Below are 27,082 nucleotides of genomic sequence, written 5' to 3'. Positions count from 1 at the left end.
TGGGAATGCAAACTAGTACAGCCACTATGGAGAACAGTGTGGAGATTCCTTAAAAAACTGGAAATAGAACTGCCTTATGATCCAGCAATCCCACTGCTGGGCATACACACTGAGGAAACCAGAAGGGAAAGAGACACGTGTACCCCAATGTTCATCGCAGCACTGTTTATAATAGCCAGGACATGGAAGCAACCTAGATGCCCATCAGCAGATGAATGGATAAGAAAGCAGTGGTACATATACACAATGGAGTATTACTCAGCCATTAAAAAGAATACATTTGAATCAGTTCTAATGAGGTGGATGAAACTGGAACCTATTATACAGAGTGAAGTAAGCCAGAAAGAAAAACACCAATACAGTATACTAATGCATATATATGGAATTTAGAAAGATGGTAACAATAACCCCGTGTACGAGACAGCAAAAGAGACACTGATGTATAGATCAGTCTTATGGACTCTGTGGGAGAGAGAGAGGGTGGGGAGATTTGGGAGAATGGCATTGAAACATGTATAATATCATGTATGAAACGAGTCTCCAGTCCAGGTTCAACGCACGATACTGGATGCTTGGGGCTGGTGCACTGGGATGACCCAGAGGGATGGTATGGGGAGGGAGGAGGGAGGAGGGTTCAGGATGGGGAACACAGGTATACCTGTGGCGGATTCATTTCGATATTTGGCAAAACTAATACAATATTGTAAAGTTTAAAAATAAAATAAAAAAAAATAAACATAAATGTGTCTGACAATAGAACACCAAAGTACATAAGCAAAAATGGACAGAACTGAAGGGTGAAATAGACAATTCAGTAATCATAGCTGGGGAGGCCTCAACGCTCCACTTCTAATAAAGGAGAGAATAGGCAGAAGGGCAATACCAAAGTGGAAGCCTTGACCAACACTATAAACTAACGAGACCTACCAGACATCTACGGAACATTCCAATCAACAGCAACAAAGTGCACATTCTTCTCAAAGTCAAATGGAACAGTCTCCAGGATAGACCATATGTTAGTCATAAACAGGTCTCAACACATTAGAGAGGACTGAAATCACACAAAGCATATTCTCTGACTGCAGTGTAATCAAAGTAGAAAAAATATTAGGACAAGATTTGGAAAATTCACAACTAGGTGGAAAATTTTAAGACATTCTCCTAAAAAGCCAGTGTATCAAGGGAAAGTAGAAACTGTTTTGAAAAAGTATACATCATGTTGAAAACGATGAGAGACAGCTAAGTCAGTGCTTAGAAGAAAATTTTATAGCACTAAAGACCTATATTTAAAAAGAAAGATCTCAAATCAATAACTAACCTTCCACCTTAGGAAATTAGACGCAGAAGAGTAAGCCCAAAACAAACAGAAGGAAAAAGAAGAAAAGAGATGATTTTTCAAATGCAAAGAGTATTAGTGAGTTTTCTGTAAACTTTTAGTGGAATTTTTCATTTGAAGAGCTAATCTCTGTGCTTAAAAATGACAGTTGCTTGACCTGGCCTGCCATTTCCCAGCTCACCACTCAGCTGGGAAGCTGGGTCTGTGGGTAAAGGCCGCTTGCATGTGCCATGCATGAGGATGTCGCCAAAATGGAAACCATCTATGCTGGAGGACTCCTCCAAGGCTGAATAGATCAAAACACTGCCTAACTCTGGAGGAGAAGAATTTGGATTGCCTGTTTGTTTGTTTATTTGTTCATTTGTTTGCTAATGGAAAGGTAGAACACAGCAGGGAAGGTTGTTCTCTTGAGGAATATATCCACAAATCCTATAAAGTCAATGAACCGGACAGTTGACATATCGGTTCAGATGACAGACCTCCTCCCGTCAGATGCGCCATGACCCGTTGTACTGAACAGTTCAGCCCTTGGCCAACATGTGTTGAGGGCCAGCCCTATCCTGTTCTCACTAAACCAAAACTTAAGAAATGTCTTGGGAACCTAGGAGAGTCATTTACCTTTAAAACACAACACATGACTAAAAAAGATTAAAAACTAAAGTTAATACAGTAAGTCTCCGACACACAAGCCTTCAGGTTGCAAACTTTCAAAGAGGTGAACGTGCATCTGCCTGTTCATTCACGTAAGTTGGTTCGCCAGCCTGGTGTACGTCGTCACGTGTGTGCATGCCTACAGGTGGCTGTGCTTACTGTACAGTACTGTGTTGTTGGTCAGTTGCTCAGTTGTGTCCAGCTCTGTTGGGCCCCATGGACTGCAGCACGCCACGCTTTCCTGTCCTTCACTATCTCCCAGAGTTTGCTCGAACTCACTGAGTCAATGATGCCATCCAACCATCTCATCCTCTGTCGTTCTCTTCTCCTGCCTTCAATCTTCCCAAGCATCAGGGTCTTTTCCAATGAGTCGCTTCTTTGCATCAGGTGGCCAAAGTATTGGAGTGTCAGCTTCAGCATCAGTCCTTCCAATGAATATTCAGAGTTGTTTTCCTTTAGGATCAACTGGTTTGATCTCCTTGCAGTCCAAGAGACCCTTAAGGGTCTTCTCCAGCGCCACAGTTCAAAAGCATCAATTCTTCTGCACTCAGTCTTCTTTAGGGTTCAAATCTCACATCCATACATGACTACTGGATAAAGGACTGTATAGAGCACAGTATCTTTGGTATCTTTATTTCAGCCCAAGACATCTGGAAGCAAGTATAAAAGTAGTGATAATGTAGCTGCTACTGCTAAGAAGTGCCAAGTGACAACAATGGAAGCAGCAGTGAAATAATTGAGTGGCGCGAGATGAAAAGATGGTGACATCGCTTGTTCTTATACAGTATTACAGTACAGGACTATATAGCCAGTTGTTGGGTACCTAGGCTGACTTTGTTGCTGTGAACAAATTGGACTTACACATACACTCTTGGAGCAGAACTCATTCATATGTAGGGGATTTACTGTATTTATTTATGGATTACTATGTCCCAAGCTTCCCACTGAATTCTCACAGTAATTCCATAAGGCCAGTATAGCTATCCAATTATACAGATGAGAAAACGGAGGCTCAAAGAGGCAAGCAACTTGCCCAAGATGGCATGAAATGATAGAACCTGAACTTGAACCACCCCTGACTCAAAAGTCTTAACGAGGGCTTCGTTGATGGCTCAGTGTTAAAGAATCTGCCCGCCAGTGCAGGAGACACAGGCTCAATCTCTGGCTCTGGAGGATCCCACATGCTGCAGAGCAACTGAGCCGGTGCCCCACAACTGTTGAGCCTGTGCTCTGCTGTTGCTGCTGCTAAGTCAATTCAGTCGTGTCCAACTCTGTGGGACCCCATAGATGGCAGCCCACCAGGCTTCCCCATCCCTGGGATTCTCCAAGCAAGAATACTGGAGTGGGTTGCCATTTCCTTCTCCAGTGCATGAAAGTGAAAGTGAAATCGCTCAGTCGTGTCCGACTCTTACCGACCCCATGGACTGCAGTCTACCAGGCTCCTCCATCCATGGGATTTTCCAGGCAAGAGTACTGGAGTGGGGTGCCATTGCCTTCTACGAGCCTGTGCTCTAGGGTCTGGGAATTGCAATTACAGAACCCACGTGCTGCAAATTCTGAAGCCCACTCGCCCTAGAGACCATGCTCTGAAAGAAAAGAAGGCCCCTGCAATGAGAAACCCTTGAATCGCAACTAGAGTAGCCCCCGCTCCCTCAGAGAAAAGCCGATGCAGCAATGAAGACCAAGCACAGCTAAAAAATAAATAAATAAAATTATATATTTGTGCGAGTGTGTGTGTATACATGAAAGGTTGGTAAACCTTTCAAAAAAGAGTCTTAACCACTATAACTATGCCAGATATCACATCTGATATCAGACATCGCACATCAGGGTCTTAACTATCTTACAATAAAATCTCTCCTGTAATCTGAATTAGTAAAACATTCGGAACTTCACTTTGTTTAATTACTTTTGAGGATATTCACAGAAATGAGGAATCAGGCTATAGTTGCCAGTAGAAGAGAATTTTTTTTTTAAATTTTCATTGAATAGACAGCAGTGATTTATAATTAGTCACTGGTTTATCAGTTGATTACCCATTGATGGATGTTTCTGAAATAATGAAGGGTGCTTGAAGTAAAGTAGCTTCCCCACTCTCCTACAATCTAATTTACCCTATAATCTGCAAAATAAATCATTTATTCAGAGGTAATAAATACAGAAACTTCACTATAGCTCCTATCTGATTTCTCTCAAATGCAGAATTTGTGGAATCCAAACTTACGACTTTAACTGAGAGGCTTTGCATTTCTGGTTTCTCTTCGACATAACTGTCAGGGGGAGGGAAGGGTGGCAGGGAGAAGACAGTCAGCCGCAAGTGTGACAGAGGGCACTGACTGCTTTCTGGAGAGAAAAATCGATTCCGGGGACATTTACAGCCTGCTCAGAAGCTGTCAGAAAGCCTGGGGCTGGCCTTGTCCTCTAGTCCTCCTGCCCCGAGGGGGCTCCAGGACAAGCTCACACAGAGCCGGCTCAGCACTCACCTTGGCCTTGCACTCCCTCCCCTTATCTCACAAAGTCCAAGAGTCCCTGCTCCTGGAAAAGGTTGAATCAGCCTCTTCAATAAAAATTCATTTCCCAGTATCTTTCCAGAAGAAATTAACTACTTTGTTGCCAAGAAAGACCTATGCCACATTTTGACAAAATAATGGGAAAATATGCAAGTGTATATGTGTCTCTTTGTTCTTCTAAGTCTTGGAAAGGAAATCTGATAAGGGATGATGTAGGACTCCTGGTTGGCTGCTTATTTCTTATACCATTTCCTGTAGCCCCAATCTTTGCCTTTTTCAATTGCAATAGTAACCCACTTCCTAACGTTATTGTTATGAAAGGTGTCCAGCATGTTGTAGACACTGGCTGTTCAGTGGAATTCCTCGCTATGGGGAACCACTGCCCCCCAGTTTGTGCCCTCACTTGTGCTTCCGCTGCTCCCAGAGATGGGACCAGGAGCTTCACCTGCCATGAGCATGAACACTGGCCCCAGACCCAAGTCACGCTTCAGGAAAGGGCTTGATCCTTAACAGAAATGGGATGAAAATGTCAGAGTCTTAGCTGGGGTTCCTTTGAGAGCTAGCAGGAAATTCTCTTATTCTTTCAGGCCATTCTATCGGGAAGATCTGAAGTTGGCTTGTTATTGTTTAGTCGCTCAGTCCTGTCTGACTCTTTGCAACCCCATGGACTGTAGCTCACCAAGCTCCTGGATTTCCCAGGCAAGAATACTGGAGTGGGTTGTCATTTCCTTCTGCAGGGGATCTTCCAGACCCAGGGATTGAACCCAGGTCTCCTGCATTGGCAAGGGGATTCTTTCACCCCTGAGCCACCACGGACGCCCAAAGTTAGCCAGCAGCCATATGTTTGAGCTCCTTGAGGGAGGCAGCTGTCTGGGATAAAACAGAGTGACGACAAACATGGAGGAAGGTGGAGTCAATGGGGGAGACGATGAGGACATTACCTGAGCCCCCAACTTCAGCTACCCATTGGGCCTGCTCTACCTGTGTGTTCCCAGCAATGGGAGCCAAACCCTTCCTTCTGCCTTAGGCTACATTCTCCTTGTTCCGAAACTTTTCTCTAAAGGGTCCTAGTAAAGCTTCCTTCCATGCATATTCAACACCTATTTCCCCCTTTCCTGATTTAACAAAGTAGGATCATTCTGTACATCTTACTTAACAATTTGCCTTTTCACTTAACGTGTCATGGGCACTTTTCAAGGTGGTACATTTAAAGCAACCTCATTCTTCTGAGAAAAACAGAGCATGCCATATGAACACATCGTTCCTCTATTATTTTTACACAGTTCATTGATGAGTGGACATTTTGATGGTTTCTGTTTTTGATATTACAGCCTGCAATGTACTTCTTAATAAAAATAGGCACTTAGCTAGGCATATAAGATAAATGCATGGCGATGGCATTTCTGGGCTAATCATTTCATGGAATTCTTCATAGAAGTGGCCGAATTGCCCTCCAGGAAAGTCGTGTCAATACTGGGCTCATAGCAACAGCATACATGAAAGGGGCCCGTTTTTGCACATCCTCACCAAGGTGCAGGGTATTGTCAATCTTTTTAATCCTTTGCAGTCTCTAAGGTAAATATATATCTCATTGTTTTCTTTAAATGTGCTCTTTAAATGTTAGTTGGCTGAGACTCCTTCCTTCTGCTTAATGGTCATGTGTGTTTACACACTTGCCTATTTTCTGCTGGGGTCTTCATGTTTTCCCTGCTGATTTGTGACAGCTCATCATATATCAAGTATATCAATTCACTGCCTGTTAATATAGCTTACCATTCTTTTCTAAGTCATCTCAGTTTTTAAAATTCTAATTTATGAAGTCTTCTGCTAGGCAGAAAATTTAATTTTCACATAGCCAAATATAGAAACACTTTGCTTTTATTATTCATTTAAGAAAGCCCTCAATTATGTTAGGAATTTACTCCTAACACTTATTCCAAAATCTTTTAATAACAACCTATAAAGAATTCAGTGTTTTTGGATAGAAGATTGTGTGCTAGCACTTTCGGACTACTAGATGTAATTAGTGATAATTTTGTGAGGAAATTACTATGTGTCTCTTTGAAAACTATTCTAATTCAAAGTATGTGGTGATTTTTCCCTCTGAAAAATCTGTTCATAGCCCACCCTTCAATTAAGTAATGATGAGTAAGAGTTGAGATGAGGGCTAAGAGACTGGGTTGTAGCCCATCTCTGATGGTCTTGGTCAATGACCTCGGGTGAATCATGTCAGCCCTGAGGTTTCAGGTTCTTCATCTGGTTTCAGGTTCTTCATCTGAAAGGAGAGGGTTGAATGAAATAAGCTTTGAAAAATCTTTCTAGCACCAAACTTTCAAGCCTCTATGAATTCTTTGCTCATATTTTTATTTATTAAATATTGTACTAAGTGATAAGTCATTTTCTAATACACAGTAAGTAGTATTCCATAGTTTTTTTTTAAGGTTTTTTTTCTGGGGGGGGGGTGGTTAGAGGAAGGAAATTATATTTATTAAGTGCCTATCAGGTTCTAGGCACTGTACATATATTGTTTTATTTAGTGTACACAACAAACTTTGAGATGGAAAATGTAAATCCATTTTACAAATGAAGAAACTATAGTCCACTGAGGTTGTGATGGAACAATTGGTGGACTTATGAAAAAAACGAAATAAAATACACCTTGACCCTTAACCGATACATATAAAATTCAACTCAGTATGGCTCACAATCCTAAATGTCAGATCTAGGGCTATAAAACTTCTAGAAGAAAACATAGGAGAAAATCTTGTCACCTTTGAACTTGGCAAAGACTTTAAAACTCAACACTGAAAGCACAAAACCCAAAAGGAAAAATCAGTAAATGACACTGTATCAGAATTTTAAAGTTTTGCTCTTCAAACAACACAGTTACAAAAAGGATAAGTCAAGCCACAGGCTAGGCAAAAATATTTGCAAGATAAATATCTAGCAAAGGAATTGTGTCTAAGCTATATAAAGAACTCATGACTAGTTAACGAGATAAACAACCCAATGGAAACCAGTAAAATTTGAATAGACACGTCACTAAAGAAGAAATATGGATGCCAAATAAAGACATGAAAAGAAGGACAACACTGGTATCCATAGGGGAACGCACATCAAAGCCACAGTGAGATGGCGCTTCACACACATCAGAATGGCTCTACTGAAGGAAGCTGACTGGACCAAGCGTTGAGAGGACAGGAAGGAGCCAGGAATCTCACACACTGCTGCTGGAGATGCGAAAGAGGACAGCTGCGTTGGAAAACTGGCGGTTTCTTAAAAATTTAAACATGCACTTAACTATGACTCAAGAGAAAAGAAATCATATGTTTCTACAAAGATTTGTACATAAATGTTCACAGCAGCTTTACGAATGAAAATTAAAAACTGGAAACATCTTAAACAAGCATCAGCAGGTAAACAAACTCTGGTATATCTAAACAATGAAATTAAATAAATAATAGGAATATCTGGAATAAGTAAGAATAAGTAGAATAAAAAGGAATAAATAATAATAGAAGAGAATAAAATTCCAATACCCACAAAAATATAGATGAATCTCAAAATAATTATGCTGAGTGAAAGAAGTCGGAGAAAATAGAGTAGATATTGTATGACTCCATTTACATAAAATCTTAGAATCCATAGTGACAGAAAGTGAATCAGTGGCTGTCTGTGGATGGAGGACTTATAAAGGGGCGAGAAGAAACTTTGGTGGGTGACAGATGGGTTCACAATGCTGATTATGGTGATGGGTTCATGGATGTTTACAACCAACAAAGCATTAAACTGTACACTTACACATATGCAGCTTTTTAAGGTCTATCTTATCCACTTTAAGCTTGTAAAAACGAATATATTCAGAGAGAATTTCTTTGATGCAGTGTAACAGATAAATGTACTAGTTCTAAAGACAATCAACATCAACTTCATTTAAATAAAAGAATTTGCCAAATTTTCAGCCTTTTTAAAAAAAGTTTTTAATGGACAGTTTAGTTACTTATGTATAAAAAAAACTTTTAGTTAATCATTGCCTGTATATACCAGTATTCCCATGCCATGGATTCCTTGCATTAAAGTTTTTGATTAACCTCAGAATGACTTTCACTGATATTACCCAGAGTGGTGATAAATTAATCTCTTAGGCATAGAGAAGAATGTTGGGTGTATCGACTTTTACTTTTTTTTCCATCTGGAAAATAAAAAGAGCTTAAGATTCTTTGCCTAAGAGGTGATCTTAGAATAATTTCACTCTGGTGTTATTTGCAAAACCAATGTGTTTTTATTTTCTTAAAAAACAAAACTTCTTACCTATGATGATCAGATTTTAAAAACAGAAACAGATTTTTAAAAACATAATCTCTCCCATTCTGTTGTTGAATTGATTTGTAAGCAAATACCTCATAATCATTAAGTTCAGATTAGAGCCCCTTCAAGGCAGCCATGGGTGAGGACACGTGTGTTGTTTCTTCTACTGGTACTGCCCTTTCTCCAAACATTTTCAAAACTTTTTTTTGGTAGAGTAGTCTTTGAGCCAAAAGGAAAATTGGTCTTTTTATTATAGTTAAAAATTGTCCAAAATATTATTGCAAAGTTTTTTAACCTAGTCAATCTTCCAGGGCTGGTTCCACTTCTCTTTAGACTATTTTCAAAAATTCCCCCAAATTAAATCCCCAAACAAAAATTTGCAATAGTGCTTTGAAAAAATTCTACTCTTACTAGACTAGACTAGTAGGTTTCTTGACCAATATCCTCATACAGGGGCATGTCTTTGTATTTTCAACAACAAAGAAACAAGGCATTTCATCTTTTACATTTAAAATGGTCATTAATACATTAGTTCTTCATGGAGGAACCAAGACTTAAAATACATGTACAATAATACAATGTTAATAAAAATAGAAACTACCTATACTAAGATCATTTTAATTAACTCTTATAATTTAAATATTAGAAAATGAGTTTTTCTTGATCCAAATTAGTGAAATCTTAAAAAAAGATTGTCTCCAGAGACTATCATGTAAGAGGACAATGTCATTTTCAGACACATTCTGAAATTCTAACTCATTTAGCAGTAGAATTACAGAATAAGGTTTTAATTAAAAATGTTTCTCAAAACCTGTCAGATATCCATTTCTTTGGGAGACACTTTTACCAGTTAGCTGCCCAATTGCCCGGGTTGAGCTTTATTCATTACTATTAAGACTATTAGAGATATTAAGAATATTAGAGAGATTACATTTATTGCTTTTCATCTTACCAGAAAACAAAGGCTGTCTTGCTAGACTAAATGAGTATCTTTAAAGGCAAGCAGGCACGACATCCCCACAACAATTACAAGGAAGGTACTCAAAGCACCAGTGATGTCACCAACAGGCATGTCTTGCCTCTCCGTGAAAAGAAGAAACGAGCAAGTTAAAACTGAAGCTGCAAAGAATATGTAGTCACTGGCATTGCTGTAGAGGGGCTCGATACGTCCAGGGCCCTGTTTAGATAACTAATCTGTGTGCTTACACAGACTGGGAGGCTTAGACGCAGAATCCAGGCCAAGGGATGTCTCAGCTGAGTCTTCTCAGCAGAACGCTCTTTAACACGACGCCCAAGCCTTTAACATAGCTAACTAAAAGCGCTCTGCTCACGGAATGATTAGAATGTTTGCTTTTGTGGCGAGTTCCTAACAAAGATTAACAAGACTACAGTGACCACGAGCATTGCAAAACCCACAAAATGTGGATCACCTCGCTCACAAGACATTTAAAGTCTCCACGTTCTCTTCTTCTGGAACACAAATGACTGTAACTGGAGATCTTCACAAGGACACTGAGACATCCTAATGGAGGCCCTTGGGGACTGATCCGAATGCCTAAGCTGTGAACTTGGCCACCTCGCCAGCTCCCATGGAGAACAGTCCAGCCACCACAACCCATTCTTTAAGATCTGCATGACCACTTTGACATGCTCTCACGGATCCTGTTCTGGTAAGTTGCAGGAGACCTTGTTTTTGTTGGTTTTATTTCGAAATGCAGCTTTCCCCAATAAAAATACTGGAGCTCATAGGCCATCCCAGACTAACACATAAAACTCATATAACCCAGGCTTTTGGATGTACCCTTTGTTCCTGAGGAAGCTCCTACCAATCACATCGAGCACAGAAGAGAAACTGTTTGCATTGGAGCAAGTATGATTCAGCCTTCAAATCTCAGATTTTCACATCACCGTATAGGCTCACAGTCTACACAGCACCTTCATTCCCGGCCCTCTCCCCCTCTCTGATTTCATCTATGTCCAGTGGGAAGTGGGCACAGCCAGGGACACAGCTGGCCTTCTTATCAGGAAGTGACCAGTTGTACATCTTCAGGAGGATCCCCAGCCGACTCTCCTGCCACTGCCCAAAAACATTATAGGTCATCATTAAATGAACAGTGAGTAGGGCTCAGGCCTCTCCCCTAGGCTCTTCGGGGAGAAAAAGTGAGAGGAAAATATTGCCTTCTTCACCCCACGCCAGCCCTCCACCCTTCACCCTGGAGAATCACACTGGGAAAAGAATCAGTTATGGAGACAGGCTCTCTCAGTGGTAGCAAGTAATAAAGGTTATTTCCTTATAGGTGTGTTTTACCTAGAAAATAAAGAAGCCAACTGAGAAAGTCAGTCCTACTGGGTGGAATAAACTTGGCTCACATGCCACGAGGCCCCTGGAGAGGGACCACGTGGTGAGCCAGGCAGTGAACCAAATGCCCTCCTTTACCCGAACGTGGCTCAGGAAGCAGTCCTCTCGCTGCCCTCTGGCTGGTTACCTAGCCCGTCCTGCTTCACTCTTCTATCTGTGGTGTGGGTGAGATAAGTCGTGACAGGATTTATCTCACCATTATCACCTAATCCAGTGTGACATCAACAGTGCCTTTGACAGCAGATGAATGAAGATTCCAGCTGCCTTTCTGGATTAGGAGCACAGCAAGTTTCACTTTGCAATGACAGGCTGTGAGACAGCACAGTCAGCAAAAGGTGCCCCCATTTCCCACGCAGGTACATAGCCCGCAGCTTTTGCCTGCCACATCCCCGACAAGAAAAGGCCAGGGGCTCAGTGCTGCAAGCACTGGGCTCTCCCATCCTTCAGGGATGTGGCCCCTTCGGGCTGTGTCTGAGAGTGAAGTGAGGCTCTGTGAAGCATCCAGAGCACTTGTGCTGACCACAGGCAAAGGGACTGGGGGTGGGGAGACCAGTCACTAGAAAAATAAGCAGAAACTAACAGTCTCCTTTAAATTCTGCCTGCAAGCGTTTCTGGGTGGAGGAGCTTCTCAGGAAGGTTTTTTGGTTTTCCTCTCGGAGGCGACTTTCTTTCATGGGCTGGCATCAAGTGTGAACTGAGGAAGTTAGGAAAGGGAGATGGAAAGACTGACACTTCAGCTAGCCAGTTATCGGAGCACATATACTCAAGCAAAATCTCCAATGGCCTTTATTTCCTGATACTTAGAATTGGAAATTAACAATTCTGAAAGGGTAGTTGTGAAGAAGGAGGCATTCTGTGATGATTCTTCCTTTAGCATCTCCTCGGTTGGGATTTTCTGACCAGTTTACAAAAATCTGATCTCACTCTTTGAATTATACACACAAATATACAAATTCAAAGGGCTCCCCAGGTGGCTCAGTGATAAACAACCCACCTGCCAATGTAGGAGATCTGGGTTAGATTTGGGTTAGGAAAGTCCCTTGGGGAAGGAATTGTCAACCCACTCCAGTATTCTTGTGTGGAAAATCCCATGGACAGAGGAGCCTGGTGGGCTACAGTCCGTGGGGCTTAGTCTGACACAAAAGAGTCAGATACGACTGAGCAATTAAGCACACACACACACACACACACACACATACAAATTCAGATCACCTTTTAAGAAATCAGTTTGAGATGCCACATGCTTGATGGGAACCCTTCTCCTTTTAAATTGAGCTTTACAGTCAATGGTGTGTTCCTTTTAACCACAAGATATGTGTCTACTGACTCTATGATTACACAGCTCAGAAACAGGTGCCACCAGGGTAGGCAGGTCCCTGGGTCAGGAAGATCCCCTGAAGAAGGAAATGGCAACCCGCTCCAATGTTCTTGCCTGGGAAATCCCACAGACCAAGGAGGCTAGTGGGCTACAGTCCACGGGGTCGCAAAGAGTCAGATTAGCAACTGAACAACAATACGGTTTTTTGCTCTTTACCCAGTAGAGCAAGCCTGGGTCATCACTCACAAGAGAGGGTTAGTGAGAAGGAAACCATGCTGAGCTTGAGGATGGGAATCCTGGCTCCAGACCCAAACTCGGACTTCACCAACCATGGGAACGTTCTGGACTTTGTGTCCTCGTTCACAAACTGCAGAGATTCTTAGAAAGTAAGAATCAAGTGAGAGGAGGGATATGAAAACACTTCATATGTGGAAAAAGAGATGTAAAAACACAAGGCTTTTATTACCGCCCACTAGTCCAAGGGTCCCAATCTGATCATCAGAGGGGTCTGGAAGCTTATTTAAAAAGAATGGACTGTATAGCACAGGGAACCCTGCTCAATGTTACGGGGCAGCCTGGATGGGAGGGGAGTTTGGGGGAGAATGGATATATGTGTATGTGTGGCTGAGTCCCTTGGCTGTTCACCTAAAACTATCACAACATTGTTAAATTGGCTATATCCCAATATAAAATTTAAAACCTTTGTAATTAATAAAGACATCTGGAAAATGACCAAAAAAGCATGGAATTCTGGGGCCAACCCAGACCTACCAAATTAGAATCTCTGGGGATTAGGCCTGGAAATAAGTACTTTCAGAGCTTCCTGAGCAATTCTGATGCTTACTCAGGCTTGGGTTTGAACTTCTTAAAGATGAGGATTGTGTATCGTAGTATTTTAAAAGATCTGCACACCTAGAACTGGTATTTATATAACAAGACAGTGACCAAATGCTCACTGTACAAGCATTTACCGAGAGCACACTGGGCACCAAGCACCATGCTGGCCACCAGGGAGACACACAGCAAAGCCTGGCCCTACGCTGGGGCTCTGCCTGCGGGTGGGGTGGGGCTAGACGCAGGCACAACAGCCTCACTGTGATATGCCGGCCACTGTCGGAGAACTCAAGCCACTCAAGTGTTCTCAGCAGTCTTTTGATACGGTCTGATGTCCTTGAGCTTGTCGGTCTTGCCTTAATGATTAATGCCTGAGACCATTCTATTTTCAATGCTTTGTTATGGGCAGTATTTCCTGCAGAAAATAGTGAGAAGCATGTTGGGGGAGATTGCTAGTGGAAATATGAAGTCTGAATACCACAGGGGCAGAACAGGAGCTACCAAAAGACATGCCATGAAAGGGGAGAATGAGAAAAGAGATCTTCTGGGAAGATGAAAAGAATTTTCAAAACATAAGGAGATTGTGAAAAGAAAAGTTAAAATTCCAATATCTGTCTTGGGATGTGAAGAACAGCAGAAAGTTCTCAATTCAACCCCAAATGGCCCATCAGCCTGTGTCTGGCTAACCCTAACAGAGCTGGCTGACCTGAGTTTTGCCCATCCCTTGAACCAAACTTGAACCCTATGCAAGTGCTGAAGTCATTTGGAAGATCATTTGAAATTATTTTCCTATCTTGGCCTCCTGGCTTGGACTGAGAATGCTCTGAGGAGAGCCTTGTGGAATCACAGGGGAGACAGAGTGCTTTCTTTCTATATTTATGTGTGCTTTTTGGATGATTTCCTTCCAAGTGTTGGCCGGCAAATGAATGATGAGCATTGAGAGACTCCTTGATTTGTGCAGGGTGGTGTGAGCTAACATGGTTTCCCATCAAGGCATTATGGTTGGAGAAGAAGAACTGGATTCAAACTGAGAAGCCGTAGTTCTGGTGTCCTGCTCTAAGCCAGCCGTTCGATACATGCTGCTAAAGGAAGGAAGGGGAGCAGGTAGGTCTGATTAAGACATTTCACTTGGGTTCTTTGGTTCATTGGTACAGAATCTGCCTGCCAATGCAGGAGACAGGGGTTCAGTGCCCGATCCAGGAAGATCCCACAGGCTGCAGAGCAACTAAACCCACGCGCCACAACTACTGAACCTGTGCGTTAGAGCCTGGGAGCGGCACCTACTGAGCCCATGCGACCAAGAGTTGTGCTCTGCAACAAGAGAAGCCACCGCAATGAGAAGCTCGTGCACTGCAACTAGAGGGTGGTCCCCGCTCACTGCAACTAGAGAAAAAGCCCGAACAGCAGCAAAGACCCAGCACAGCCAAAAATGAATAAATTAAATGATATGAAGAAAGACTTCATGACACATGAGACTAAATTACAGCAACCACAGAAATCAAGGAGCAGGGGGTTACCATACTGGGGGTGTAAATGTATCCCAGATGCCGGGCTAGTAGTGGAAACTTAAGATGTTGTAGCCCCTTCTGTTCACAACCTGAGACCCACTGAGCGATAAATTCAGAATTCCACAGGCAGCTGGTACAAGGAGAGGTCTGATATTGGATGTGCATTGGGGAGGGGTTAGGACTCTGACTGAGTCTTGAAGAGAGAAGAGGTTTGGATGGACAGAAGAGAGGGGAAGAAAGCAGATTAAGTAACAGGCTAAGCAAGAGCGCGGAAGTCTTAGAATCATAACGATAATGTTTATGAGACAGCAAGCTGACCCAGATGACTGAGGAGGTGCTGGGAGGTCACTGGGGAGCTGGTGGGCCTTGAAGTGGGCAAAGAAACAAGTAGGTGGTGTAGCAGAAGCTCAGGAAGGAACAGGGCACCACTGGAGGCTCTTGAGGGGACAGCAATGTCCCTGGATGGCTTCTCTGGCAGAGTGGGTACCTCCCACCCACTCCAGGATGCTCTTGCTCCTTTGCTTGGCTGCTGAGGTTGATGGAAATTCAGCGGTCATGTCTGTGGCTCTCCAGGTGAGCACGTCCCCAGACTGGCCCCTCCCATGCTCCCTTGTCCAAAAATTAACCAACATGATGGAGAGGAGATTACACACTCTCAAAACAAACCAAGAACCTCTTCCCTCTAATAGGATTCGCCAGATGACAGATGATGCCAATCCCTGTAATTACTTAGATACTTTAATTGACTTTCGGTGGCAGTAATAAGTAACTGGAGTTCGGGCTTGTAGAATTTCCTTCCTAATTGTGGCTGTTAAACTAGTCATTATAGGGATAAATAACACGCCACTTTATTTAAACCGTTTCCGCCGTTCATGCAAATTCCGGCGGAAGTGCAGGGCCTAAGAGAGCGGTTTGGGAGCGTGGGTCCTGGCGGAGCAGCTTTGGGAGGGCTGCTCAGGCTGGTTGTCTGCTTCATTTGAATTAACAAGCCACAAGCTTCCAACACTGACGCATTTCCTAGTACTTCGACTTTAAAAGGCTGTAGAAAGGATAATTGACCGCAGCTTGTCAGCACCAGCGATTTACTGTCATTAGTGCAAACTCAGATGAATTCTTTTAATATCACGGAATATAAAAAATGGGCGGCGAGTCTTCTTGCTCTGTAAGTTAAGACTACTTAAACAGCTTTTCACACTTCGGTTCTGCATTTGGATGTCAGGGAGAGAGGAAATCATAAAGGGCTCAGGAGTGGGAGTGGAAGACAGGGGTGGGACTCACTTGGCAGAAGTAAGGAAGAGTAGATTTCAAAATATTGGATCAGATCCAAGTCAACAGACCTCTCAGGGTTGCTTGTTTTCAGGGTGCCATAAAAGCTAAATAGGGATGAACCCACAGCCTGTCATACAGAGTGAAGTAAAAGGAAAACAAATATTGTATATTTACACATATATCCCTGGTGGCTCAGATGGTAAAAAAAAAAAAAAATCTGTTTTCAATGAGTGAGACCCAAGTTGGATCCCTAGGTTGAGAAGATCCCTTGGAGAAGGGAATGGCTACCCACTCCAGTGTTCTTACCTGGAGAATTCCATGGACAGAGGAGTCCGACAGGCTGCAGTCCACAGGATCGCACAGACTCATACCCAACTGAAGCGCTTTAGCAGGCACACAATAGTGATTCAGATGTAGACTCTGGACTTTGGACTCACTGGGGGAAGGAGAGGGTGAGACGAATTGAAAGAGTAGCAGTGGGATCTTTCTGACCCAGGGATTGAACCTGGGTCTCCTGCATTGTAGGCAGATTCTTTACCATCTGAGCCACGAGGGAAGCCCATATGTACAAAATAGTTAGTGGGGAGCTGCTGTATAGCACAGGGAGCTCAATTTAGTGATCTGTGTCAACCTAGAGGGGTAGGATAATTGTGGGAGGGAGGCTCAAGATGGAGGGGAAACATGTATACTTAAGGCTGATTCATGTCGTTGTAGAGCAGAAACCAGCACATTGTAAACCAATTATCTTCCAATTAAATTTGTTTTTTAAAAAAGCAGACCTGAAGCTAATAAAAAAGCAAACTAGACATTATTTTAAGTTCTCAATATTGATTTCTTTTTGCCAGTGTAGTATTTAGAAAATTCAACTAAAACTTGTTTACTTTGTGTCTTGGCCCAATGGTAGAGAAAAAGAACTAGAAATAAAGCAAGGTAGATTCTAAAACCTTTCTTACACCATAGATACAAGTTTGGGAAGCCTGAAGTTTTTTTCACTCAGGGCCATGCAGATAGAGTCCCTTACATGTTCTATTTTGTTTTATTTTGTTTCTGAACCATCCATTCTTCTGAGGACTGTGTAAAAGAACAGCCAGTGCCCAAAAAAGTCAAAGAATGCCTGGAACTGGAGCAATTTATTTTTGTTTTGCTTCCCTATGGTTGTTTTTGCAAAAATATTTGCTGCCTAACTCTCAGAACCCAAGGCAAGCTTCCACTGGCAATTATCTCATTTCGATTTGGGGGAGGAGGGCTTTATTTCTGTCTGATCCTTGAATTTAGACTTTCTTTGCAGTCTGTCGCCTTCTTCCACTAAGATACAAACACACAGGCCTGGTTCCTGTTGTTCTATAACTGAAATGGAACTGATCTTACTCATTTCTGTAGGGCTCAGCACTGCAGGTGAGTATCTCTGAATGATGTTGCCAATTACTGTTGCTCGAATGGCAGGTGGTAAATGCTGTTTGTTCTTCTCCCCTTTTTCTTTCTCCAACATGTAACATATCTGAGAGGTGAAAGTCATAGAACATCCCTTCTGAAAAGAGGGGAGAAAATTGTAACATCCAAGAGAGTATTTAGTTACTGGATACTTGATTGACTCCCTTTCACTGCTGAGTGTCATGGCAATAACATAGAGGGAGATGAACATTTCACTAAATGACCTCATTAGGAGCGCCATTGTTTACACACATAAACTGCAGCCACAATGAACTTAAAGGCACTACTAGTCTCGGTGTCTCCTTGCACCGGTCCTTGTACTTGTTCCAGGTCTGAAGCTGAGTGGTGTGGACTTCTCAGGATCAGTGAGTGGTAGAAATTCCAGACTTAGGGCTGCAAGGTCTCTCCCCAACTTCTGGTTTCTGATGGTTAGAGTGAGTTGTTGCTACATCTACATCCCATCAGTCTGGGAATGGCTCACTTCCAAATTGCTTCGAGAGAATCATGGTTTGAGTTTCCTGATTCCGTTTTAAATATGCAACTGGAGGTGGGACAGCAGAGTCCCTAATCCCCTGGCTATTTGTCCAGACCTTGTGCGTCTGTTTCACAGAGAAGGGCATCATATTTATATTTAAAGACAAAAAGTCATATAAAGAGAATAGACTTAGGGTGAAGAGAGAGCTGAGGAAGTATAGTCAAAACTGTCCAAACCCAGTTATGAAATGCTTGCTCCTGTGTCCACCTGCCAATGCAGGAGGCTCAGGTTCCATCCCTGGGTGGGGAAGATCCCCTGGAGAAGGAAGCGGCAACCCACTCCAGTATTCTTGCCTGGGAAATCCCATGGACAGAGGAGCCTGATGTGCTATAGTCCATGGGGTTGCAAAGAGTCAGACATGACTGAGCATACACACTCCAATCCCTACCAGACGGCTAGTAATGGAACTGCCTTTATCATGTGTGTGAAATGATGGCACTCTTCATAGGAGAAAAAGAACGTGGCAAGAAATAGTGGTGTACCCAACTAGGATGCATTAGCATGATGCTGTGTGGCTTAGTCAGGGCTCCTCTTATGTTCTCCAACACAGATTGGATCTAGGCCTGACCAGGATGACAGCATTTCCTCTTGAATGGATGGCCATGTGTTTCTTTACGTAAAATCTACACCCTCTGTCTCTGCCTAGCGTGTAGCTTTAACTGGCCCATCCTATGCCTGGTGGAGTGTCTGAGCCCAAGGCAGGTTGGAAATAAGACAGCACAACAGACTAGAGACGCTTGCAGAAGGGTTGAAAGTGAAAGTGTAAGTCAGTCACTCATGTCTGACTCTTTTCAACGCCATGGACTATAGCCTGCCAAGCTCCTCTGTCCATGGAATTCTCCAGGCAAGAATACTTAGAGTGGGTCGCCATTCCCTTCTCTGGGGGATCTTCTCAACTCAGGGATCAAACCGAAGCCTCCTGCATTGCAGGCAGCTTCTTTATCATCTGAGCCACCAGAGAAGTCCTTGCAGAAGAGGTGGGAAGAACAAACAAACTCAATGCTGTTCATGCCCATGGTAGAGAGTGTGCAAAACAGACTTACTCCAGCTCTAGCACCAGGGTGTGGTGGGGGGAAAGGGAACATTGGCTTTTTGTTTTCACATCTATCTATCTTCCAGTTTTATTGAGATACAACTGACAGACAATGCTGTATAAGTTTACCATGTACAACATAATAATTTCACCTACATACAACATGAAATATTTATCACAATAAGTTTGTGTGTGTGCGTGCTGAGTCGCTTCAGTTGTGTCCGACTCCCTGTGACCCCATGGACCATAGCACACTGGGTTCCTCTGTCCATGCGATTTTCCAGGCAAGAATACTAGAGTGGGCTGCCATGCCCTCCTCCAAGGGATCTTTCTGACCCAGAGATCAAACTTGAGTCTCTTATGTCTCCTGCATTGGAAGGTAGGTTCTTTACCACTAGTGCCACCTGGGAAACCTATCACAATAAGTTTAGTGAACATCTGTCATCCCATATAGATATAAAATTAAAGAAATTCAAAAAGGTATTTTTCCTTGTGATGAGAACTCAGGATTAACTTTCTTAACAACTATCAAACCTATATGCAATTCAGGAAGCAACAGAACTGGACATGGAACAACAGGCTGGTTCCAAATAGGAAAAGGAGTACGTCAAGGCTGTATATTGTCACCCTGCTTATTTAACTTATATGCAGAGTACATCATGAGAAACGCTGGGCTGGAAGAAGCACAAGCTGGAATCAAGATTGCTGGGAGAAATATCAATAACCTCAGATATGCAGATGATACCACCCTTATGGGAGAAAGTGAAGAGGAACTAAAAAGCCTGTTGATGAAAGTGAAAGTGGAGAGTGAAAAAGTTGGCTTAAAGCTCAACATTCAGAAAACTAAGATCATGGCATCTGGTCCCATCACTTCATGGGAAATAGATGGGGAAACAGTGGAAACAGTGTCAGACTTTATTTTGGGGGGCTCCAAAATCACTGCAGATGGTGAGTGCAGCCATGAAATTAAAAGACGCTTACTCCTTGGAAGAAAAGTTATGACCAACCTAGATAGCATATTCAAAAGCAGAGATATTACTTTGCCAACAAAGGTCCGCTAGTCAAGGCTATGGTTTTTCCAGTGGTCATGTATGTATGTGAGAGTTGGACTGTGAAGAAAGCTGAGCACCGAAGAATTGATGCTTTTGAACTGTGGTGTTGGAGAAGACTTTTGAGAGTCCCTTGGACTGCAAGGAGATCCAAGCAGTTCATCCTAAAGGAGATTAGTCCTAGGTGTTCATTGGAAGGACTGATGCTGAAGCTGAAACTCCAATACTTTGGCCACCTCATGCAAAGAGTTGACTCATTGGAAAAGACCCTGATGCTGGGAGGGATTGGGGGCAGGAGGAGAAGGGAACGACAAAGGATAAGATGGTTGGATGGCATCACCAACTCCATGGACATGAGTTTGAGTGAACTCTGGGAGTTGGTGATGGACAAGGAGGCCTGGCGTGCCGCTATTCATGGGGTCACAAAGAGTCAGACACGACTGAGCGACTGAACTGAACTGATCATATATAACATATGGCCGTGTTAATTATTCTTTTAATATTGTACATTATATCCCCTGTACTTATTTATCTGGCAACCTTTAAATTTAAATATGGCAGCTTGCCACTCAGAATTGTTTAACATCTCTCTGCAGGGATGGCTTGGCCCATATGACAGGTTATAAGACATGTTTGAAATTCGAGAGAGATGCTGGGAGAGAGGGAAGGGGAGCGTGGAGGGAAGGAGAGGAGAGACAAAGGAAGGGGAGGGAGAGAAAGAGAAGGAAGGGAAAAAATAAAGGCTGGACTTTGTTTCTGCAGCTGTTTCACTTTTTACTACGGATGCTAAATAACCCGTGTTGAACGCTTCACCTGGTTGTGTCCTAATGGGCACGTGCGCTCCCGGATCTGATGGGCATGTCATACATGGGCATGCTTTCCTGGATGTCATCCGCCTTGCAGAACACGCCCCTCTTCACTGTCGCCTGCACTCCCCTGACAGCTCAGCGCATTTTTCTGCCAATAGCGAGACCACCAAGCACCAGCAGGCTGACCATGAATACTGAGGAAGGTGGGGGGGTGCAAATATTAAATCATAACAAGACAAGGCTGTGTGTGGAGAGACACCACTGGGAAAGGGCCAGCTGGCTTCCACAGTCACGGTTTCCCCGGATTTCACCACCTCACTGAGCTTGTGTGCGCAGAGGGAATTTGCAGTAACTGGACCTGGCCCCTGAGATGCTGTGGCATTGATGTTGATGGTGGCTGTTAACACGTTTCAGTTTGGCCTTAATATCTGTATGGCCCCCATTGTCATGTGTTTCCTCTCCCCTCCCCCAGTTTTAAGAGCTTCACTTTCATCGTCTTGCAAAGCAGTTCGTACAATGCAAAGAGGTATAAAGAAGTAAGGAAAAATAACTGTTACCCTTACTATCAGTAATAACACCTTTAATATTTTTCTGGATTTTTTTTCTGTGCATATATACACACAAACACATATAAACACAAACATACATATGTTGTTTCCAAAACTTCCTTTTTTATTTAGAAGCACACGTGTTCAAATTCCCATGCCCATAACTACATTCTATAGCATTCTTTCAAAAATTTTTTTTTCTTTTTATTTTTGGCCTTGCCTCATGGCATGTAGGATCTTAGTTCCCTGACTAGGAATCGAACCTATGTCACCTGCAGGGGAAACAGAGTTTTAACCCCTGGACCATGAGGGAAGTCACTGGTTTCTTAATATTAATCATGTGCTGTGCTGTGCTGTGCTATGCTTAGTTGCTCAGTCGTGTCCAAGTCTTTGGGGCCCCACGGACTGTAGCCCGCCAGGCTCCTCTGTCCATGGGATTCTCCAGGCAAGAATACTGGAGTGGGTTGCCATGCCCTCCGCCAGGGGATCTTCCCAACCCAGGGATTGAACCCAGAAGTAATAATTATACAGTTTCTTTTTTCATTATTATAAAGTACTTATGGATATATCTTTTGATATTTTTATAACATCTTTAGGATAAACATTTGAAATTTAGGTATGTTCTGCATCACCTTATAAAGTCATATTAGTGATAAGTATCATGGATGAATCTCTGGTGGATTTTTTTAAAGGATGTTTATATATTTATTTCCTGCCTTTCCATGATATAGAAAAAATATCTAATGACAATATAAGACTCTTTTAGAAGGAAAAGTCAGGTTATAGTCAGATGATTATTTTGCCAGGTCAATTTTCCTATGACAGTTTCTGGGTCTTAGTTATTATTTGCTGCTAAGAAGTAAAATCATGAATAGTTATTTCTTTAAGTTCCTATGTGATTTTCAGTTATAATTTTGTGGTTTCATGCTAATGATGTTGTGTGGGCATGGCAACTCTGGGGTAGCGTGTAGGCAGGCATATGTGGTTTTGGAGTTTTGGTTACTGAACCGCGAAATGGTGCCCATGGCCAGTGTATTGTGACTGCAGTAAGAATGCGCGGGACAGTTCCTCCCCATTCGGTGTGAAAATGGTACCCAACCCCTTGACCAGCAGCCAGCAGTGTGTCTGTTCAGGCCCGTGTGTGTGTGATGACGTGTGCCAGGGAGACATGGACAGATACAAAGTTCTTACGTCATTGCTAAAGAAACATGTCCACAGTCAGATGAAAAAACAGAAGACAGGTGAACTGAAAGTGTCACGTGTGAGTGGGAAGTGGGGTAGGGAAGGAATTATCGGGACTGAAAGGTATGAGAGACCTTGGGAAAACGTGGGGGAAATTAGGGAAAGAACTGCTTTCCCCAGAAAAAGCCATCCTATGTAGGCTTTTTAGACATTAGCAAAATAATCAGATTAAAGTTGAAGAAATATAGTCTCGGTGGCAAAACTGAAACTCAGAAGCAAAACAAACAGTTCTATCAATCCAATGAGTCTGGTTTTTATGGATTTAAATATATGTGTGTGTGTACGGCTGTGAACTTGCATAGAGTTCATTGTTCAGGAGCAGGAAGGCATATATCACAGCATCTGATATATTGGATCATGAAGCTCAGCTCTTTAAACATGAAGTCATAGCCGACCCCTCTGGGTGCAAGCACTGCTGCCATCAGCCTCGGTATCTAGACCCTTCATTAATATTTATGGAGCCATAGACTAAACATCGACCCCTCATGACTTAGGGAGCCAATGCTGTACTCTGAAAACAGTTTAGTCTTGGCTTTTAATGTCAAAGTAAAAGATTCTAAATGCTTTCAAATTAAAAAAAAAAAAAAAGTGCCTCAAGTAAGATACAGTTCAGTTCAGTCGCTCAGTCATGTCTGACTCTTTGCAACCTCATGGACTGCAGCACGCCAGGCTTCCCTGTCCATCACCAGCTCCTGGAGCTTGCTCAAACTCAGGTCCATCAAGTCAGTGATGCCATCTAACCATCTCATCTTCTGTTGTCCGTTTCTCCTCCTGCCTTCAATCTTTCCCAGCATCAGGGTCTTTTCCAATGAGTCAGCTCTTCGCGTCTGGTGGCCAAAGTATTGGAGCTTCAGCTTCAGCATCAGTCCTTCCAATGAATGTTCCCAGTTGTCGAGTAATATACCCAGGCAAGAATATATTGACTGAAGCAGTTGGGGGGCTGTCCTTGGGATTCTGGATATTCCTAAAATGTGTTGAAACCCCATGAAGATATTTCAGTCAAGAAGCAACATGGTTTGTTTTTTTCCAGAGCTCACTTGCTTTCCATGTGAAGGATTTGCTGAAGGTGAGCGATATTGAGGTGGCTTCTTGCCAGGTGTAAAAGAGTATCATCTCACTGAACTCGCAAATTCAGACTGCTCTGCTCCTCAGTTGATCAGAAAAGGCCACAAGGTCTAGCCTATCCCTAGTTAGGCTTTTGCTAGCATCTCTCTGGATTATCCTAACTTATCCTCTGTGGTTCTTTTCTGAGGCAAGACTCTCAATCTAAACATTTAAGTGGAACAGGCCTATGGGACCATCTGTAAGTCTTCTAAGCTGGTTGGAGCTGAAAGAGATAAGAGGTGGGAGGGAAGGCGAAAAACTGGCCCCCTTGGGCGGTCATCTGCCTCCAATGATATAAATCCCTTCAGGATAAAGGGAGGAAAATATTAAGGACCAGACATGCTTTCAAGACACAGAACCCATAAAATCATGGAATTTTGGAGCTGAAAGAGACCTCAGGGAGCTGACCTCTGGTTTTTAGCAGGATTCTAGAAAGAGTATTAGAACTTGAAATAGAGAGCCTGGTGGACTTAGGACAGTTTGTGTGACTTTAGGGAAGTAATGGACAAACTCTCAGAACCTCAATTTTTCCCCTTAATTAAGGACAATAACACCTACCTCTCGAAGTGTTATGAGAATAAATTTTCTATGTGAAAAACATAAAATCATGTGCAAAACAGCTACTCTTTCAGATAAGGAAACTGGGCCACAGAGAAGCTGAGTGGACTTACAGAAAGGTGGTTAGGTTTCTTCCCAACCCTGACCTATGAAACCCAGCATGGCTTTTCCAAGTCTGTGAGCATTACCAACCTGACATTTAGTGGTAAAATCTTCTTTCAGGCCCTGTGTTCTCATGTTCTCTGAATTTTAAACATTTCTCGCTTTCAAACAGCTGATGCCACTGAACCCTGCCTGTCAGTCTTGATTTCGGCGGTGAAGACTTAGGGTGGGTTTTTAGCCAGCATTTCACAAGCTGCCTCAGGGTGCCTCAGTATCTCCGCATCTCTTGAAATCCCTCTGTGGTTGCGTCTGGAGCCTCTGTGGTTGCGTCTGGAAGGGGTCCCAGTGCTGACTTCACACAGGTGTGTCAGCAGGCAGCCTCCCTGATCTGCCATTTCCTTCTCACTGTTGCCAGTTAAAAATGGCTGCCTGCCTGTTGAGGCAGCCATTATGCTTATCACGAGCAACTGAGCAAGACAGGGGATTCTCTTTACTGTTTCACCCTTTCAGCATCAGCCTGGTCTCTTCTTACTCCATATGCAGACCTACCCTTTCTCTCCCTCAAGCCATGGCCTTTTGGACATGAGACAAGTTCTTCACTTAGTCCAGTGGCTTGATTGCATCAAAGTGGGAGACCCAAGATGCCAGTGAAAAGGATTAATTGCAAGAATGGGAAAGTGATCATATTCTGGGAATGACTTTTTTTTTTTTATTAAAAACGCATTTTAAAAAGTCTTTTTTATTAAAGACTCACTGAAAACAATTTGTTTTTTTCCCAATGATTTTATTTTCTGCCTGGACGAGACTCCCATTTTGACTGTGATTACAAAGCTCCTACTGCTGCCCTGACCGATGGAGTTAGTCACTGATGGCTAGACCTTCCACACTGCAGTCCTGGATTTGATTGTCCAAGAGTGGGGACGATTAACTCCTATATCTCCAGTGTCCACTGCAGCCTCCCTTCTATCCTGTTCTGCTGTCTTCCCTGTCATGATGACAATAACAAAAACAGCAGTAACTATAGCTAATACTTACATTAGAGTTTCCTATATGCAGGGCACTTCCTAAGCACTGTACCTATATTAACTCACCTAATGCTTACATACACTCTCCTTTGTAATCTCAAGGAACCTGGGAAAAGAAAACTGCTGGTCAGTGCTGAGATAGGGTTCACTGTCAGATGGTAAGGACTCTAGTACCAAACAATGGTTCTCAACATGGGGGGAGTTTGACAATATCTGGAAACATTTTTGACTGTCTCAACAGGGAGGTGGAACAGCATCTAATGGGCAGAGACCAGTGCTTGTGCATGCATGTGTGGTTCAGTCGCTCAGTTGTGTGTGACCCTTTGTGGTCTCATGGACTGCAGCCCATAAGGCTCCTCTGTCCATGGGATTCTCCAGGCAAGAATACTGGAATGGGTTGCCATTTCCTCCTCCAGGGGAACTTCCTGACCCAGGGATCGAACCAGTGCCTCTTGGGTCTCCTGCATTGCAGGTAGATTCTTTACCAGTAGCACCACTTGGGAAGTACTGGGTAGAGACCAGGGATACTGCTAAACATCCTATAATGCACAGGCCACCTCTCCCCCCGCCCCACCCAACCACCTGCAACAAAGAGATATACAGCTCAAAGTGTTGCTAATGCACATGCTGAAAAACCCTGGTGCCACATTATTTAAATGCTCTTATCCAGATTGCCTAAATGCCAATTCTGCTTCTGTAACTTACTGCTGTGGGTCTTGGGCAAGTTGCTTAACTTTTTATTGCCTCTGTTTTCCCAGCTTCACAATAGAAATGATGAGGGCATGGCAACCCACTCCAGTATTCTTGCCTGGAGAATCCCACAGACAGAGGTAGGGATACAGTCCATGGGGTTGCAAAGAGTCAGACACGACTGAAGCAACTTAGCACGCACATAGTTGTATTAAGTTATGGTGCTGATGTTATAATGAGATGTACTAATACATGTAAAATGCTTAGCTCAGTCTCTAGCATGAAGTAAAGGCTCCCTGGGATAGCTCCTATTTTTATTATCCTTTCTGGCCTTAGGGAGACAAATTGGGTTTCTCTTTGTCTTGAAAGAACACCTTCAGTTCATGCCATCCAAGGGAATAGCTTTTCTCCATCTTAATCCTGAAAACAATGTCCTATCTTAGCCTATTAGGAAGTGCAGGAAAAATGATCTTTGATTTGTTTCAGTGAGATAGCTCTCTCTCATCTTTTCCCCCCACCTCTTTTTTTTTTTTTTTTTTACAGAATAAAGACAAGGTTCTCTCTGTCGCACTTGCATTTTGTTGCTTTGCTGCCTCCATGCCTACCTACCATGACTTAGCTTGTGTCCCTTGCTCCCCCCGCCTTCTCAGGCCATGTGCTACACTTAGTGAGAAGGGAGCCTCACTAAGACGCATGTGACAGAGTCAACATCCCCTCCAGGACGGGATAATCTTGCTGGAATTATCTCAGCACTGAGTTTGAGAGAGGTTCACTGTCTTACCTGAATTACCCAACCAGTGAGTAAGTGAGGAATACACATAGCCTCTGGCCTCCCACTCAGTAAATGACGCCTGCATTTCAGG

The 27,082-nt window shown here is 43.0% G+C and overlaps 1 long non-coding RNA gene and 1 pseudogene across 1 annotated transcript in view; both read right to left on the bottom strand.

Annotated features, from left to right (window-relative positions):
* The window catches only part of LOC147374697 (uncharacterized), a 502,498-nt gene that overhangs the window by 76,689 nt on the left and 398,727 nt on the right, over nt 1-27,082 (bottom strand). The gene's annotated exons all lie outside the window — the stretch shown is intronic.
* LOC147374700 (magnesium transporter NIPA2 pseudogene) lies at nt 7,237-10,552 on the bottom strand (annotated as a pseudogene).

This window comes from Bos grunniens, chromosome 4, assembly GCF_055505025.1.
Source record: "Bos grunniens cultivar Pamir isolate PY7600 chromosome 4, Bosgru_T2T1.0, whole genome shotgun sequence".
NCBI classification, from domain to species: domain Eukaryota; kingdom Metazoa; phylum Chordata; class Mammalia; order Artiodactyla; family Bovidae; genus Bos; species Bos grunniens.
The sequence above is the reverse complement of the archived record's forward strand: the minus strand, read 5'-3'. Positions and strand labels throughout refer to the sequence as shown.